The 18336-nt window shown below is 28.6% G+C and overlaps 1 protein-coding gene and 1 long non-coding RNA gene across 4 annotated transcripts in view; one reads left to right on the plus strand and one right to left on the minus strand.

The window, feature by feature from the left end:
- Window positions 1–18336, plus strand: part of LOC107453450 (uncharacterized) — a 103654-nt gene that overhangs the window by 70264 nt on the left and 15054 nt on the right. The gene's annotated exons all lie outside the window — the stretch shown is intronic.
- Window positions 1–18336, minus strand: part of LOC107453167 (uncharacterized) — a 175894-nt gene that overhangs the window by 52331 nt on the left and 105227 nt on the right. The window contains exon 1 of one of the 3 annotated variants that reach the window (XM_016069989.4): window positions 16338–16421. The exons of 1 other annotated variant lie outside the window; for it this stretch is intronic. The gene's annotated coding sequence lies outside the window, so the exon portion shown is untranslated. Of the gene's footprint in view, window positions 1–2072; window positions 2356–16337; window positions 16422–18336 lie in introns of those variants that run through there. One more of the 3 variants, XM_087165866.1, reaches the window with a different exon arrangement.

The raw sequence follows: 18336 nt of genomic DNA on the forward strand, positions 1-18336 counted from the left end.
CTACAAAGAGATTTTAAAAGCATGTGCGTGTCTCAAATTTAAATGTTCATTGAAGGAACCAAAATATTTCATTTCTGTAGCAAAATACATATTAAAAACAAAAGTAATAAGTTATAAAAGACTACACGAACAATCTTGTTTATAAATTAAATGCTAAGTATACCAATCAGTTAAAGTGTACAGCCCAAATTTAATTTAATTTTTGTATTACACTAATATAAATATCTTATAGGAATAACATTTAGTTTTTAACTAACCATTTGCTTTTCAGATATTTATGTTCTAAAAATACGTTTTCCTTACTTGTTTTCTTTCATTTTCCCTTTATTTAATCACAAAAATTAAGTTAGCATTTTTTTCCCTCAAATTTTTGGTTATAATCGTAGAAGTTAAACTTTTAGTAAACATTCTATCAAACTTGGGCAGCCCTCTTTAGAAAAGAGAAAATTTTATTTTTCGTGTTTCAAATCATCAGACAGATTTTTCTGTAAAAGTAAAATTTTTTTAAGAGGATTGAATATTTTACCAAGAATACGTCAAACTGAATAAAATTAAAGTTTCCTTTTCTAGAAAATATTAATTTGATTTTTAAACTTTTTTGTTTTGCATTTAAAGCACCTTTAAAGACTTTTTATTTTTAAGAAATTTCCCAATGTTAGGGAAAGTTTTGATCAAAAAGTTTTTTAATACTTTGAATTTATTTTTCAAAATTAAAATCTCACATACTAAAAAAACCACCTGAATATGCCCCATAACAAAGACACAAATTAAAAATTAGATATTTCATGTAAAACAATTTAAAAATACCATCATCACACTGAGGAAAGAAAAATATATAGTCAAAAATACCAGAATAGGGTAAAATTCACTGTGTTTCTGATTTTATGGGAACACCAAAAAGTTCTCTGATTTTAAACGAAGCGTTTCGGTAATGAGTTTGGTGAAATTAACAATAAAATATGATTATATAAAGTAATAAAATTTAGTAATTATGGTAATTTTGTCATGATACCTTAAAGCGTGGCATAAAAAATTGGCAAAGCATGTTCAGTTAAATTTACTTTTCAGTTTCGAGATTGTAAATATTGTATTACCACATATTGTATTGTAAATATGTGGTAATAAGAACTATAATTTTTAAAACCAGAATTTCCGGCAAACCGTTACCATGCGAAAGAAAAAATTACCGAATAAATGGTTTAAATATTATTTGTTTTGGTTTTATTTATCGGAATTACGATTTTTTTTACCTACAGGAATGTCATTACTATACATAAGGTAATTTTACCAGAGTTTATTTCACCTTGCAAACATGGCAAGGATCCTCATTTTTTAAACCATCAGTCACAATTTATATAATTATGGCATAAAATTACTAATGAAGTGAAATTTTAATTTAGTTTATTGTTGAAATAATCTATTTTAGTTTGTCTTTTTCTGCAATAAAAAATAAAATTATTGAACTGTATTGTTAGAAATTTAATAGCGTTAATAAAGGCTTATTGATCACACTACTTAATGTCATTCAAAAATACTGCTTATTTAAGTTAATTTTAATTTGAATCATATTTTTGTTAAAATTAAAATTATGTGTAGTGTATTTTAATTAGTATTGATTGTTTCGATAAAAGCATTCAGTTAATTCTTTAATTACGGTTGCAATATATCTAAACGGGATTATGATACATTGTGCCACGAATTAATGAACGCGTTTAAAATGTCTTATGATTTAACCCAAGTTTTGAAGTACTTTAAACTACAAACACTTTTAAGAGAATGTTTGCAAAATTAAATATTAACAGGCTTTATACCAATTCTTTTTTAATAATTCTTCAACTACGATTGAAGCTTAAATAAAAAGAATTACAACATTTAAAAGTTCATAAAAACTGATGTCAAGGATTAACTTTGTTTAAAAATAAACATGCTGTTCATCAGTGTATTATTAATGAGAAATTGTTTGTATCGCAAGATATTGTTTTGCTGTTTAAACAGTTCGATCGAATTTTATATAACATGATCTGATCAATTATTTCGTCTTAAATTTTAGTATTACATAAGTTCATACTTACCCACTGGTACAAAATTATACGAGTAATCCAGTTTTCCATATATATGTGTTGCTAATTAAAACATGAGTCACTTAATCGTGGTATTTTAAAACAAAATACAAAAAGTAAATAGACAACACAAGGTAAGAAAAGGATTATGATTGTGACCTGCTTTCTAACTACGATAAAAAGCTTCTGCTGAAAGCAAATAGGAGATATTTCTCTTCTTTTTTTCCAGCTGTCTTATGTGCAAACTTAAAAGAAATGCCATGCGTTTACAATAAGATCTTATATATAAATGTCACAATTTAATGCTTAACCTACTTTAGGGTTACAATTTTGGTAATAAAAAAAACACAAGTTTAATAAGAATATGTAGTATTTAGTTTCAGTTTATAAATAATTAGAATTAAATTATCCTCGTGCATAATTATTTTTTCAGCTTTATTAACTTTTAAATCGTCTTGATCTTCCAGTAAAGCCAATAACAATCAATAAGTTTTTTTTCTGTTTGTTTGTAGAAAATATTTTCATGAACACTATTTTACAGTTTCGCAAATCATATTCATATTAGGATAACTCCAAGATTAGTCGAGAACAAACAACCAAGTATTATGGCATAAGCTTTTGTCGTTTTTGAATAGAAATTATTGTAATTCATTGCACTCCTGATCATTTTCATAGCTTTGTAAACTTCATTTACGCTTTGATTCTCAATTAACTTATTTAAACTGAAATGTATATGCTCTAATATGCAAAATAAAAGATTTCTGCAAATTCTACTTGCGACAATTTTTTGTGGCTTCATAAACTTCATTTTAGATCCAATTCTCTAAAAAGGCAACTAACAATAAGAGAATGGATATTAATTAAAATGTGTAAATAAATAGTCGTAAGAAATATTGGGGGGACAGGAAAGTAATGTCGTTTCGGCGCAATTCGTTAGTCTTAAAAACCAATTCATTTTTCCTATCCATTTCGATTTATTTTCGATCCAGCGTTGAAAGGTTGTTGCCAACGAGGGTGAATACATTATTGGTTTTAAAAAAATCTTGATAACAAAAATCAAAGGCAGCAAAACGAGATTACTTTCCGGTTCCCCTAATAACTATTGATCACCTAAAAGGGTCTCACCATTACTCCGAAAGTCAGAGGTTGGAAGGAAACTCTGATTAAACAGTTATTGGATAGTCACAATATCTCATTCATAAGTGATGAACAATTAAGATTGATATAATCTATAAAACCGCGAGATAGGTAAAGGTTAGACTTCCTAAAGCTCACTATAGTTCATGAAAAGCAGCAGAGAAAGAACTTTAGTTCATTTTTTCCATATATTTAAATTATTGCTATTTGTACGACTTTAGGCAAACCTTCCAGACTCCCTTTTGTATGATATCAATATGATGTTTTTATGTTACCAGATTTCCCAGTTTTTCTTTAATTAATAAAGTAAAATTACATTTTTACTACACGTTTCTTTATGTCTAAAAAACTTCTGTTGCACCATTTGTGTAATGTATGATATACATACTTTTATACATGTATCTATCAATAATAAAAAGAAAAGGAAAAGTTTAAGTGGGTGTTTGTCTGTTTGTACTTTTAACACCAGTCTGTTATAGAGGAGTAGTTTCAGTTCCCGATTATAAAATAATTCAAAAATTTTGATTAGTACGTTTAAAAAGGCAAGCATGTAAAAAATAAAAAAAAGGGGGGATCTCATAGGTTTACTGTAAAGAATTGCTGTTAGTTAAACTGTAAATGATTCTGCTTTCTGAATTATTGAAAAGAGAACATCGGTGATGTTTGATAGCTTACAGCTCTGATTAACTAAAAACAAGTTATACTGGGTATTAATAATAATTTAATATTTTTTTGCTAAATAAATTCAAGTACATAAAAATTCTGTAAGTCAAGTGAAAGCGTTACCGCATTTTTTCTTTACAGTTACAGAAAAGCATTTTTAAATTGTAACCATTTCCTGAAATTTAAAATGTGAATGTTACAAAAATTCATCATCCCTTTTCATGCGCGTTGTCTTGAGTATTCCTTCCACAGAAATTGAATTTACGTATGAGATGGTGAAAACATTTAAATTCATGAAATGATGCGGTCCACAATTTCCCACAACTCTAGCACAACAAATCATAAAAACTCATCATTTTCCAACAGGCAAGTACAACACTGAACCCTTTTTTATTTTTTGTGCTGGCTGACGTGAGAGAAGCACTTCACTTTAACTTGCTATATCGCTTAATAAGCACAAGTTATCTAAACCCTTCAATTACACTACACGATGTTTGGTTCCCTCGTGTAGCAAGGTAGTGTGGGTGGAAGGTTCAGCTATGAATGCTTAATAAGAGGCACCCCCGCAACTTCAGGGGGCCTCTTTTTTTCCTCCGGTGCAACTCCGCACGCTAGGAATCACCATGGCAACACTCACATATGCAGTCATTTACCTGACTACTTATTGACTGGATCGTCGGTGGTCGAGTACTTTTATATTTGTATCGCTAAAATTTCTCTGTTATACCGTGAGTCCTCCGTCACGTTTTCTGTTTTCCACGTTAATGAGATCTGCAAGGTAATCATAAGTGACCATACACGGGATCTCTTATTGAACAGTGATGGATTGTGGAGGCTTGCATTCAGTACCAAGAAACCAGGGTGGACTTAATGGTCAATTTGTAAATAATGTCGGCAAACGGAGAAATTATTTTGAGCTTATTTTCATATCATGTAGTTATTGTAATGAATTAATAATTGTTTTTGTGGATATAAAATTCCCGTATAAGAAAATGCACAAATACTTTTAATTCAAACAAAGTTTTAATATTTAACTTATGCGGGAAAATATACTCTAATAAGCAGAAGTGATAGGGGCAATACAATCTTAAGCCGATATTTTTAAATTACCCAGAAAAGCACTTTTAAAGAAAATTTTTGGTGAAAACATAAAGATTTCCTCATAATAATGGAAGATATTCGACTGCTACTAAGTAGAAATTCTGGAATCCTGTAAAATACCTATCTCGAAGCAATATTGAGGTTTAAAGAATAGTTTAATTAAGAAATGTTACGTTAAACAGTACTTTATTATTATGTTGTCTCATACGTTTCGATTGTAAGAAAAATGAGAATGTAATAGACTGATTAGCTCTATTATGAATGAATAATCAGATCAGCACAAATCCTTTTTTTATTTCATTAATAATTTGTCTTTGTAATGAATAAAACACTATGATAATATGAAAATATACATTAAATTTCCTCATGCAAATTAACAATTTTAACAGCATTAGTTTCATTAATAAGATTTACCTAAAGCACAATATTTTTAATTTTTTAATCGTTAAATTCTTGTCTCTTAAACAATAAAAATATTCATTAATAACATTCCGTTCATTTTGATAATTTCATTACGTAAAATTTTTTTATCGAATTAAATTGCCAATACTTTCCGCGCAATATTTTTGATTAACATATGATGATGAATTCTTACAATATTTTTGATTTTGATAAACGGTTATTAAGACTAAGGATGGAGAGCAGCGTTATCCATGCCCACATTACTATCTCAAGCCATGTCAAGTTCAAAGCAACGTTACAATCAAAATCGATCGACCACAAACAAAAATTCGCGTATATAGGCCTGTTTTTGTATCTAATTGACTGCACATAGGAAGCGACAGAAAATATACCAAATCGCAGCATCACATGTGCACATGTCTAAAGCTGCTTTGGAGTCAACGTCTATAGAAAATAAGGTAGGCCGACAAATATAGAATTCTGGCCCAAATAAGTATTTTTTAAGTACATAAAGAATATTTTGATTAAATTTCAAAACTCTATTATTTAACATACAAACCCTGATTAATATTATAAAACGTTTTACCTATTAATCGTCTTGTCTTATATATTATTAATACTAAAACTGTATAAGTGATCCCCCGGTAGCAGAAACCCTCAAGAACGGAAACGGGCGCCGCACATTATCACAGCATCTGCAGAAAATAAAAAAAAATAAAAAAAAAAAAACACTGGGGGAAAATTGCTAGAAGAAAAAAAACCGAGAACAAATAAAAATTAAATTGATCCATTATAAGGAAATGTTTTCTTTAGCCTTATCTATAAAAATAAACTTTTTTTTTAATGCGACATTGAAAAATTCAATGTTTAGTTTTCTGGTTATTGTCTTATTTGTCTAAGTAACAGTGGTATGGTAAATATTTTAAGAAATTTAAAAATTTGAAACAGGCACAAATCAGAACACCATAAATTCTTGTAATTTCCTCCACTAAAATGAAATGATTTTAGTTCAACACTTTACCAAACTGAACGAATTATGCCTGAGTATAAGCTAGCCACTGCAAATATTTACTAAATGGGGGGTAGAAGGATAACCTGGTTGGTAGGGCATTGGGCCCATGTTCCAAGAAGTCGTGAATTTGATCCCAACCGGCCAAAGACTCCCTTTGAAGTAAATGGTGATTGATGCAGGTTAAATCTGTCGAATCACAAAGTCCTCCATGCGCTCATAACGATTTATACCTCTGGGGGTACTGAAATGGAAATTGATCGTTCGCTGGTTCAGGTCAAAACTACGATGTGTGGATGAATGAATGGATGTGTCTGAACTGTAAAGCGAGTTGTGAGGAGTGTGTGGCTGAAGTCGCATTCTTGACCATAGATAGCGCCACTGGAAAGCAAGAAACGCACCCTCTGCCTTAAATTCGCTTGGTTTCCCCACGCAGGCTTGCTGATATTGGCAAGTGCCATTGAAAACAACAAGTCCCTGGGCATATCTCCCCGATCGGCCGGAAAAGTGTTAATATTATCATTTGCAAGTTGAATTTTTCTTTCTGATTACTTTAATGGGCTTAGTATAAGCATCCAGTTTTTCACCTTTTGGGCAAAGTTAAATTATGATGATATAAATTCAAATTGAATTTGAGCAACGTAAGGTTTAGGGCGTATAAATTTACATTGTTTAATTTTTTTAAATTGTGCTAAATATATGTCAGATTAAACTGTATTTTTAAAAAAATAACTATCCAACTGCATTCACTTCAATTTTTGAAGATAGTGTTGCAGAATGACCCTGTAAATTCTGCACCACTGGCTAATCTCTATCACAAAAAGGTTATTTTTAAGTAATTCAACAGACTTACTTAAAATTATAAATACTTTTTTCAATGCAACTTCAACTGTCTTTAAAATAGAGGCAATATTGATTTTTTCAATACTAAACTTTGCGCCTCGAAAACAATAGTTTATTTAAATAAAGCTTCCCCTTCACTTGACTTTATGATCATTTTCATACTAAAGTGAGTTTTGATTTGAGTTTTGTTTACAGCATATTTATGCTTTTAAATGCAATTCTGTGCATGGTATCCGCATAATGCTATTGAGAATAGAGGGATCGATTACTTGGACTAGGTCACGCAATGTTTGGAATTAGGACTTCACCACTAAATTTTATCTTAGACTTCAAGTAGTAACTATTTGTACAACAAACAAGATGAAATATACTTTCACAAAGTTGAACTTATTCTCCTTTAAAAGAAATAAAAAAGTACATATTTATGTAAAGTGGAACAACACCATCCTTAGTAAAAGAATATCATGAGTGACATTTTAGTGAGCTGTAACAAGTCAATTTTAGAATACATCGAAGCTTTAATATTCTGTTTACAAATTATCATTTCATAATAAAAATAGTTTATTATAAAGATTTAGCAGAATAAAAAAAATTGTTCTTTACCTTACATTTTGAACGAGAAACGTTTCAAAACGCGAAAATTTGATTGTCAGCTCCCTAAGCTCTTTGTTATTTTTTTTAAAAGTAAAACTTGTGTATCCTATATATAGATCAAACAATGTCTAAGATGTGAATAAGAATTCAAATGGAATATTAATCCTTCAAAAGTATGGTAAATATTTTTTTAAGTTTTCTTTTAAGTTAAAGAAAATTTCAAATGACGTAAGAGAGGTAGAGGTAAATAAATACCTACAACGACAATTTAATTGGGCATTTTTGGGGGATTTTTTTTAAAGGATACTTTTATTCCACTTTTTATTTATTTATTTATTATTATTATTATTTGTTTGTTTGCTCTGAAATGTAAAAGTTTAAAAGCGTTTCGTATAACAGGGGGTCACGTAAATGCTGCGGCGTCGCGATCAACTTCTAAGGGAGTTAAGGCACATCATTAGGATTAAAGTTACATAGGAAACCATGCCCGTAGATATCATCGTATGCTGGGTGAACTTCCCTATTATGACCTGTTCAGATACACTCAGAGAAACAATTGATAAGAGGGAAGCGTTCCAAACGGCATATGACGACGTTTCTGGGCATGGGTTCCTATGCAATTTTAATACTGATAATGGATCCTAACTCTCTTAAAAGTTTGTTGCAACATTCATGTGATTCCTTATAATATATAACGTTTTTAAGCTTGTACATTTGGACAAAAATATATTAAAAATGTCATTAAAAAATAACTGTAACTTGGAGACTAAAGCTGATTGCAAATTTGAAAACAAATGAATTTGAGCTGAAACAAATTTGAATCTGTTAAAAAACTCATGCAACTGAAAATAAAAGAAATAAATTTAGTTTCCCAGTGTAATAGACTGTAACTTCAGATTTTCTTTCCATTTTTTTTAAACTACAAAAGTAATGGAAAATGTTTCCGGGATTAATTTCTAAAAATAATTAATAAGCGGATAAAATTATTTATTCAAATTAATAGTAGAAAACGTTAATGAACATAAAACTGAGCTTATTGGTTACTGCCCGATTCACCACAAATGTACAGATAAACATTTCTGGAAATAATTTTATCAACAATGAATATCTGGATCAAAATATTTAATCAAATATACGGTTAATAATAATAAAAAAATAAATTTAGCAATTATTTTGCTCCTCATAAATTTAATAATTTACGGAATTAATGTTACAAATTAAATTTAAAAGAATTTTATCAACAGACAAATTAGCAATTCAGTGTATTAATAATTTTATCTGGTCAAATCTGAATATGAATTTTGTATGTCAAACATGAATTTCTAAAGTCAAATCGTTTTTTTAAAGTGTTTTCTTTTCTATCATTAGGTAATAAAAAGTGTTTATAGTTTCAGCTCAGTTGCTGTAACCATAGAAACGTTTAAAAGATAATATAAGACTTATTCCACCCACTCGATACTAAGATGCAAATTCCCAACTTTTTCCCCCAACTCATTTTCTTCGTTGTTGTGTTTTTCTTCTAATGTGACTACAAAGTTGTTTCAGCACGCACCCTTGCGTTTCATGAGAGAAAGACACAACAAAGTAACATTCCATGTTCAGGATTCAGATGAAGAGCTCAATTTCGTTTATGAACTTCAGAAATGTATACAATGCACGCATTTTACTTATGCATCAAATCTTTTAACGAGGAGAATGATTTTTGGCATAAAATTTTTTTCATTTATATAATTTTTTAGATTTTAAGATTAATAATTTACGAAACAAATATACAATACACTACGATGAAGTTTCGAGTTCATGAAATATTTTCTTCATATTTTTGAGAGTTGTTGAGTCACAAAACAAAATTAACTAAATAAAGCTAAAGGATTGCTAAATCCTCAAAAGGGAGAATTTTATTTCTGAGAGTTTGCTGATGATGTTTAAAATACACAGACATAACGTTTTCGTTGGGAATAAGAAATAAAATACTTTGACAAAGCTCGATATAGTGCTGTACCTGAAATTGTTTACGAGAATAATTTTTTTCATGTATTCAGCTGGGAATTTTATTAACGTTTTTCTAGAATATATTGGTTGTGATGTTGGATAGTGTTGCCAACTAAATAAAAGCCATAGTTATTTCAACAGACCATTAACATAACATAACACTGCTGCACCGTTGTGATGTTTTGCAAACTATCTTACAATGTTAAGCTGTTAATCAACATGAGCTTGCAATGAATAATTCATTTAAGTATACAATGTTTTATTTTTGTTTTATGGTTGCAAGTACCGGTAAAATAATTTTAACTAAAATGAAGTTGATCTCTTTTATTATTCTTATTAATGTTTCGATCTTATTAATGTATTCTTTATAGATATCATTAGCTTTAAATTAACGTATCTTTCATTTCGAATTTATACATGACTAAGATAAAAGAAAATCTATTCAGAAAACTATAGTTAGAATGCATTTAAATATAACTTTAACATACTTCTTGTAAGCGTTCATATTTAGTATACTTTAAATAATGCAATGAAAATGTATGTTTAAATGTAGAATTTATAAGTAGCTTGTTAATACGAATTTATAAGTAGCATATTAAACATGTAACCGGTGAATAAATTAAATAACTTGATACAGAAAAAAACGTCAATTATCATTGATTAGTATTGTTTTTATACTCTTTTTTTAATGAAGTTAGAATAAAAAGAAGAATAGTGAAGTGAATTAATAAGATTGAACGCATTTTATGTTTTCAGTCAGATATTAGTTTGCTTGAATTGCAAAATATGTATGAATATTAAAAATGCATAAATAACAAAAAATTATCTGAGAATCTGTTATAAGTATTGACTAATGAAGCTTACAGCTGTTTATACGTTTCGGTGAGCGGCGATGGAAACTGGAAATTTTCCCAAAAAATCACGTATTCTTTTCACCATCTGGATACATCCCTTTTCTTACCAAACTCACTGATATGGAGTGAATTAGGCCCTATACTGTGAGCTCCATGCTCCATATAAAGAACAACAACGGGGAAACCCTGAGCCGTCTTGTTATTTATTGTTGTCAACCATAATCAGACGAATGATACTTTTTCTGTTTTTTTAGAGGTTCCGCAATCCTTTGTGGGCTTTTCCATAGTGGGTGGACGTAAGTTGAAAACAGGAACTCTTTGACAGCAGGTTAGGTTAGGGTACGGGGAGTTACGGGGCCATCTTTTTTTAGGAAGAATGTGATGACATCTGCGAGGAGGAGAGAATGGGAGAAAAAAGAAGTTCATGTCAAAGGGTAGGAGCTACAGGAACGAGGGGGTTGAGTAGGAAAAAAAAAGGAATAACTGGATGCATTTGGCGAAAAATCGCTGTTTAAATCTAATCGCTGAGCTAGGGGAAAATGTTATCAGAAGTTGAAAGTAGTTTTATAATAAATTTTTTCTGGAAAGTAAAAACATTAAAAATTATGCGAAAAAGAAATTTATTCTGCAGTTATAAGGAACTTTGTCAATGTAAAATTATGAATAAGTTTATCGCTCCATAAGATTAAAAAAAAAAGAAAGAAAAAAAAAAGATTATAATATTTTGATTTTAGTAATGTAAAATTAATCTCGACTCAAAGTGATTCGAATAACTCCTGATATTCTTAATAGATTTTTAAGCTTTTCAATAACAACATTGGAAGAAAGAGCTTCACATTTAATTAAACTCAGTGTAGTTCTATTAAAATAGACAAGAAATTAAATTGTTTATAAATTTGAATAATTAATTCATTGGCAATTGTTTGGGTAAAAGTTTGAATTAAAAAATTTGTTCAGAAAAATAATGTATCCAAAGTTTTAAAAACAATTTTTATGCTATACAATTGTTTTGTTTTTTTGTTCAAAATAATTTTTAAATAGTTAGATCTACAAATTCAAACAGGAAAAAAACCTGCTTAGATAATGATATACGTTATGATCTATGTTAAAAAATCTTAATTTCAGAAAATAGTCATTTTAAAGGGAAGTTTACATTTACAAATCTTTGTTGGAGTCATTAGGAATATCCAGCTCGAATAAATAATTTACTTCCATGCTTTCTTGTGTATAGTGAGTTTTTAAGAATATTTTTTTGTTATCAAAGAAAATAAATTTTCGATGTTTTAAAAATCTTTAATCATCGTTTTTGTGATAAGAAAAAAATATTTAAAAACAATAAACAAAGCAAAATAATTCAATATTTAAAATGCCTAATATTTTGGAAAATATTTAACGAAGATATAAAAGAGGTCTCAGGTACTTTCAATATAATAAATTACATTCCTACAGATGAAAAGATAATGTAGGTTAAAATAAATTAAATTCGTTGTTATTAAACGTTGTTTTGATTGGAATAAAATAATTTTCGAAACCAAATACCAGATTAATCGGCTATTGAATGTGACTGTGCACACAGACTAATATGCTGTACTATTTAACTTAGTTTTTAATTCTTTGAGAATGTCAGGTGATTAAGAAAGAAACTTATATACTTGATGTCATTAAAAATGATCTTAATTTTATATTTTTGGTAAATGGAAATAGAACAACTCAAAAGTTCGTAATAGAACAACAACTTTTTTCTTTCTTTCCATACGCAATATGTACGAAAGAGCAAATAAGTTTAAAACAAAATTAATCTTAAGCCTTTGCGTTTAATGACTTTAAGTTTCTTTTTAATTTCTGTTTCAACAAAATCGATTTTATTAAACGAAAATTTGCATTCATAGTATTCCTTGGTCATTATTTTAAGCATTATGACGCTTTTAATTACATCTGATAATTTTTTTGTCTTAAAATTGTATTAGTAAAGCTAAAATTTAAATAAGTATTAATGAAACACACTGAATCTTTTCACAATAATATCTTTTCATAACATATTTAATTTCGAAACTAATTATTATCAGCCGTAAATTATGGTAGAAGTACCTTCTTTTATATGCAAGTTTCAGCTTTCATAATCAACAGTAGTAAATCTTGTATCGAGAGCTGTGTGGGCCAAAATTTATAGCAGTATTTGTCGAGATTTATTTGGCGACGACAATTGGCGACATGAAAATTGTTTGTGCAACAACTCATAACCTTCTTAGTCAAGTCAACAACGTGTTCGACAATAGTCAACCCCAAGAGGCTATTTAGAGCCTATGAAAAGGTAGTAATCGGAAAGGGTCACCCGTGAATTGGCTTCAGCCCTTTGTGGCCCCAGTTACCTCTTTGAACCGGCACACCATTATTTGTATTCGTTGGGCGGACCGCGGTCACATAACACCGCATCTATCATGTGACACAATGGCGTAACGCTCGACTCTTCTGAGAACCGTGTCCAAAGTGATGGCGGTTAGCACACTCCCTAACAATAATTGTCACCACAGAAATGAATTTGCGTGGTACATACATATTCTCCGGAAACATAAATGTTTAGCACTGAAGAAATAAAAATAATCCTCGATAAGTAACAAATTTGAACTCTCACTAACTACGCTCATTTTACTACCAAGAAGAGGTTTAAACTCTTCTTTAGCTTTGTTATGGCCAATGACCTTTTTAATGATAAACCATACACAGTTTAGTCATTGTTGTTAGTAAAAATATAAATAATAATATCTCTTTTGCTTTGATGAGCATTACGAACTCAGATACCGATGCAACTTAAGTTATACTAAATATTAATAAAGAAAGCACTTTTTTTTGCCTGCCCCCATTATATATTTTTTAAAAAGTTAATAAACATTTTAATTGATTACAACTATATTTAAAAGTATCTCTAAGATGTATAGTTTTACACCTAACTCAGATGGGATTAATATCATTTTAAATCTAGTTAAAATAACGAGTTTATCAGCCTACCATTTGAAGCGGAGAATCGTATTTTTTTTATTATTAAATTTTAATTAACAAAGAAAATTTAAGGAAACTTAATACAGGACTAGACGGCCATTTATAAACCATGTAGGAATTCCAAGTTTTCGGCTAAGAACCGAACTCTAAACTTAGTCGATTAAGGAAGGAAAAAAAATCAAACAGATTATTCAGAAATGAAATTTTTAAAAAAAGCAGATTGATATTAGACTGACATACAGCATGGTATAGTTTTTTTTTTATTTAAATCATATTTTTCAATGATTTAATGGACTATATGGGATATTTAGAAATATGATTAGGTTTAATTTTTAAGCTAATACTTGTTTGATACAACTTAAACAGAATTCTTCAAGGAACTATAATATAGTTTAATAAATTAGATGTAAAATTCAGTGTCTCAGATTTCAGCAGAACAATCAAGCTAGGTAGTCATTATTTTTCGAGTTTTTGAAACCATAAAAATGAGAAATTCAAAGCAAAGGGGTATTAAACGCATACATAAGAGCAACTCTCTTGACTTTTTAATTTTTATCTATTATCTTTTAATATTAATTGTGCAGAATGCCGTGCTTGTATATTCGACGAGTTTTAACTTTCAAAATGATTAAATTTTTTTGTAGGAAACAAATAATGATTAAATTAATAATTTGTACAGTATATTTAATTACAATATTCATACACACATGCAATATTTTTTGAAAATATTTTAAATTTCTATTCTATTAATTTCTTCTATTAATATTATGTACTTGTGCTAGCTTCCGTCAATTCAGATTTTACGTGCATTCAGATTGTAAGATCTGTCTCGAGCTTGAATTAGATTCTTATAATAGTTAATTTTATGAAATTACGTATAAGTTACTCGAGACATCTATCATCTTCGATATTCAATGATAATAGAAGGTATTTTTTATCGTTATTTGGTTGAAAAATTTTATTTGATTTTTTATAGCAATGTCTCGCAAATGAAACTATCTAAACATATGACACTTTTAACATTTACATTACTTTTATATGTCACAAATATTAACGCTCCGAATAGTAGCTGAAATATTTTACACTAAATTATATTGCAAAGTAGACCCGCAATTTACTGGTATTCTCATGAAACGCAAATAAACCAGGTAAACAAATAAACCAGATAACAGAGTTAAAAGAAAATTCTAAATATATAAAAAATATTATTCAAAATGTAAAATTATTAAACAATCGGACATTAAGGAAAAGTTGAAAGTAAAATTATTTTTCTAGAACTATATGCATTAAATAAGACTTATGTATTTAGCCATGGAGTAATATGATTTACCAAAAAAAAAAAAAATTAAAAAAATAGCAAAATTCCAGATAAAATGTAAAATATTTCCCAAAATTTTGTAATATGCTTATCAAAGAAAATGAAAAATTGCTAAAAATTAAGATTTAATAATAACACAGAAGAAGTCCTTTTTTAATTTTAAGTTACAAATACTCCCCCTCATATGGATATAAAATTAAAATACTGTTATATGAATAATTTGCAAATGACTTCAATAATAATAAAAATCCTCTGGCACTTTAAAGAAAGATAGCGAGAGAGATTTTTGACTTTATACTTGATACTTAGATACTGCATAAAGCTACTTGACTACACAAAGCATCATACTTAATACTGTGAGGAAGGAAAAAAAAAAGGCTTTTTACATTTTTATTACAGTGAAAAAAACAATTTAATTCTTCGGTTATCGATTTAAGGTACCCTACGTTTTCGTTATTAAATTTTCTAAGCAAATTTTAAAAAGTAGACACTGAGTATATGCTTTGTAATTTTAGTTAGTTAATTAATTATTTTTATTTAATTTAGTTTAGTTGTTGCCTACGGAGAATCTAATCTACGGCTCGATTTGAGTACCATATAAGAGAAAGACAGATGTTCCGTAATCATCATACTTAATATATATATTTACAATTCTTGTCAAATACGAAATAAAAAAATTTATGCTGTTACATTTACAGCACTATCAGAAACAGCACATTGTGTCATCAAGAGTGGGTTGTTGTTATATTCGCATTACAATATGAAGTTTACAACGGTATGTAATATTCAAAATAGTGACTTTGTAGTAAAGCTTACAACAGTCTGCTGTAATATTTGGAACAATAATTTTGCAGTAAATTTTATATCAGTCTTCTGCAATTTTCAAAACAGTTAATTTGCTTTAAATTTTACAGTATCTTCTGGTCACGGTGCCAGCAACTTTATCTGTAAAATGCAAATGTTTTTATGCACATACATTACTTCCGTGAAATATAATTAAACTTTTAAATTTTCCCACTGTACTCATATTTGGAAAATGTTGTTCCAACAAACAAACAAACAGAAATTATGCTTAATTACAATTAAAATAAAATATAAAACTTCCAAATCATAAAATATTATGCAATAGTAACAGCGCATGAAGCAAAACCTATTTGAGCAAATTAGTGTCAAAATAAATTCACTTAACAATCTCATATTACAAATTGATCAACACTTCCTTATTTCAAATGTTTAGAAAATTTTAAAGCTTAAAAGAAAGCATTTATCTACTAAATGCGAAAATACTCACTTAGTTCATGCGTACTAAGTATTTATTTGTTTATTTTTTTTCTATAGATTCTTTAAAAGAACATATTGCAACATACCTGTCAATAACCAATAATCCAAAGACGCAAAACAGATTCAAAACAACATCGCAAAAGACAGTTCCCAAACATCTAACCCAACACCCAAGACGACATACTGAAATACAATCTAAAAGAACATTTCTATTTAAAGAAACAGGTTTCTAAATTCTGTCAGGTGTTAACGTGTGAACATTTAAAGATCAGTAAAACCTTTAAAATCCTTTCAATTTCGATCCTTTGAGGCTCTTTACCGCCACTTTTACTAAGACATTAGGATGTTTACCGTGAAGTTCGCAGGCCCATACAATGGATGGGAACAAGACAAGAAGGATACTTGTCTAGCGCCTCTAGCTACTCCAGTTAGTTTCATTTACGCAAAATTTATTCAACAACTAGCAATACGGGAGAATGGCATTTTTAAATCGTAACCCCTTTCTTTTTCATACAAAATTTTCCCGCTTTTTCTTTTTTTTATTCTTTTTTATACCATACTGACGAACCTGATGTTTACTCATTCAAATTATTCAAGAGTTGGTATTCGGTATTAAAATATAAATAAAATAAGCCTATAATCAGGCTATTTTGCTTAATAAGTTTGCCTTTATTCATTTTTATTTAAATTTGTCTACAATTATCCATAACAAGTAAATTTAATTGTGAAATTTTAGAAGGAAGTTATCATTTCATCCCCTCTTCCTTACCACTTCTTGGAGATACTGCTTCTCTTGATATAATTCAGTACTCCTCAATTAATAATCAATCTTTTTCTTTCTTAATATTTGAGATTACCAATTTACGAGAAGAATATTAAGTTTTCCGTTTTTAAATTTGTCTGATTTTTTATCTATATTGTCTGAGTTTTTGTTTAAAAGTCTCTGTTAAATTTAAAGGTTGTCTAGTTTAATTCCTCGTGATTTCGTTTTATTTAAATAATCTGCGTGCGTTTTAAATACCGTTTCAACTTCAGAGTAGAGTTACATCCATCTAACTTCGTTAGAGAGTTACGACATATCTGTAACATTCTCTAATTGCTCGAGAGCCAAAATTTATCGAATCAAAAACGAAATAAACTCTTTTTCTCGTAGGGAGTGATCGACAAGGTATTTTTATCTAGTGGAGTCTCAATAATTTCGGGTACATATTCTCTTCCATTGTTTTTAAAATTTATCTAAACTGTTCGAAGTATCTTTTATACACAAATACAATCTAAAAAAAAGTATTTATTTTTTGAAGTCATTTGATTTTAAAAAATACAATAGCTCAACCTGCAGCTTTTATCAAGTTATTTATACTACTATTTGCCGAGTAAATCGTTAATTTTTTGAGAAAATGTTAGTTTTCTCCCTAAGAAATTATTTCTATGAGAAAATTATGCAAACAAACTATAAAAAAAAATATTTTTTATGTTTAAAGAGTTTAATTTGTCTCTTAGCTGGGAAAAGAAAAATAAATCGTAACGTAACCAAATATTGATACCATAAAACAACAATTCTAAAATGACTGCTGTTTATTCATTTTCCAATGGCCCATTGTCATTATTTTTGTTTATGGTTTCCATTTATCAATGTCTTGTTATGTTTTTTGAGTTTCGTTTTTTTTTTTTTTTTTTTTTTTTTTTTTTGCTGAAATATTAACTTTTACTGATTATTGTATATTTAAATAAAAATGTAAGTTGGTTTTTTAATGATTATGTACAATACCTAATTTTAATGTTTGTTTATTTTTGTGTTTGAAATCAAATATGTTGTTTTTTTTATAAATTACTCATGCATTAATAATTAAAAAGTGCGTTATATTACTTTGAGTTTATATTAAAAATAAATATCTAGATTTAGTAAGTATATATTCTATGAAGTAAATGTAGAGATCTTTTAAATCACTTAGCATTTTATTGAGAGTTGCTTTTAGAATTTCTGACAAAGTGCATTATTTTTTATTTTTCATTATTGTTATTTAAAAAAATAAAATACTGTTACTGTATTGAATAGTGAAAAATCATATCACTCTGAATTTTCTT

Source organism: Parasteatoda tepidariorum, chromosome 6 (genome assembly GCF_982258835.1).
Source record: "Parasteatoda tepidariorum strain Cologne lab strain chromosome 6, Ptep-v5.0, whole genome shotgun sequence".
Taxonomy (NCBI): domain Eukaryota; kingdom Metazoa; phylum Arthropoda; class Arachnida; order Araneae; family Theridiidae; genus Parasteatoda; species Parasteatoda tepidariorum.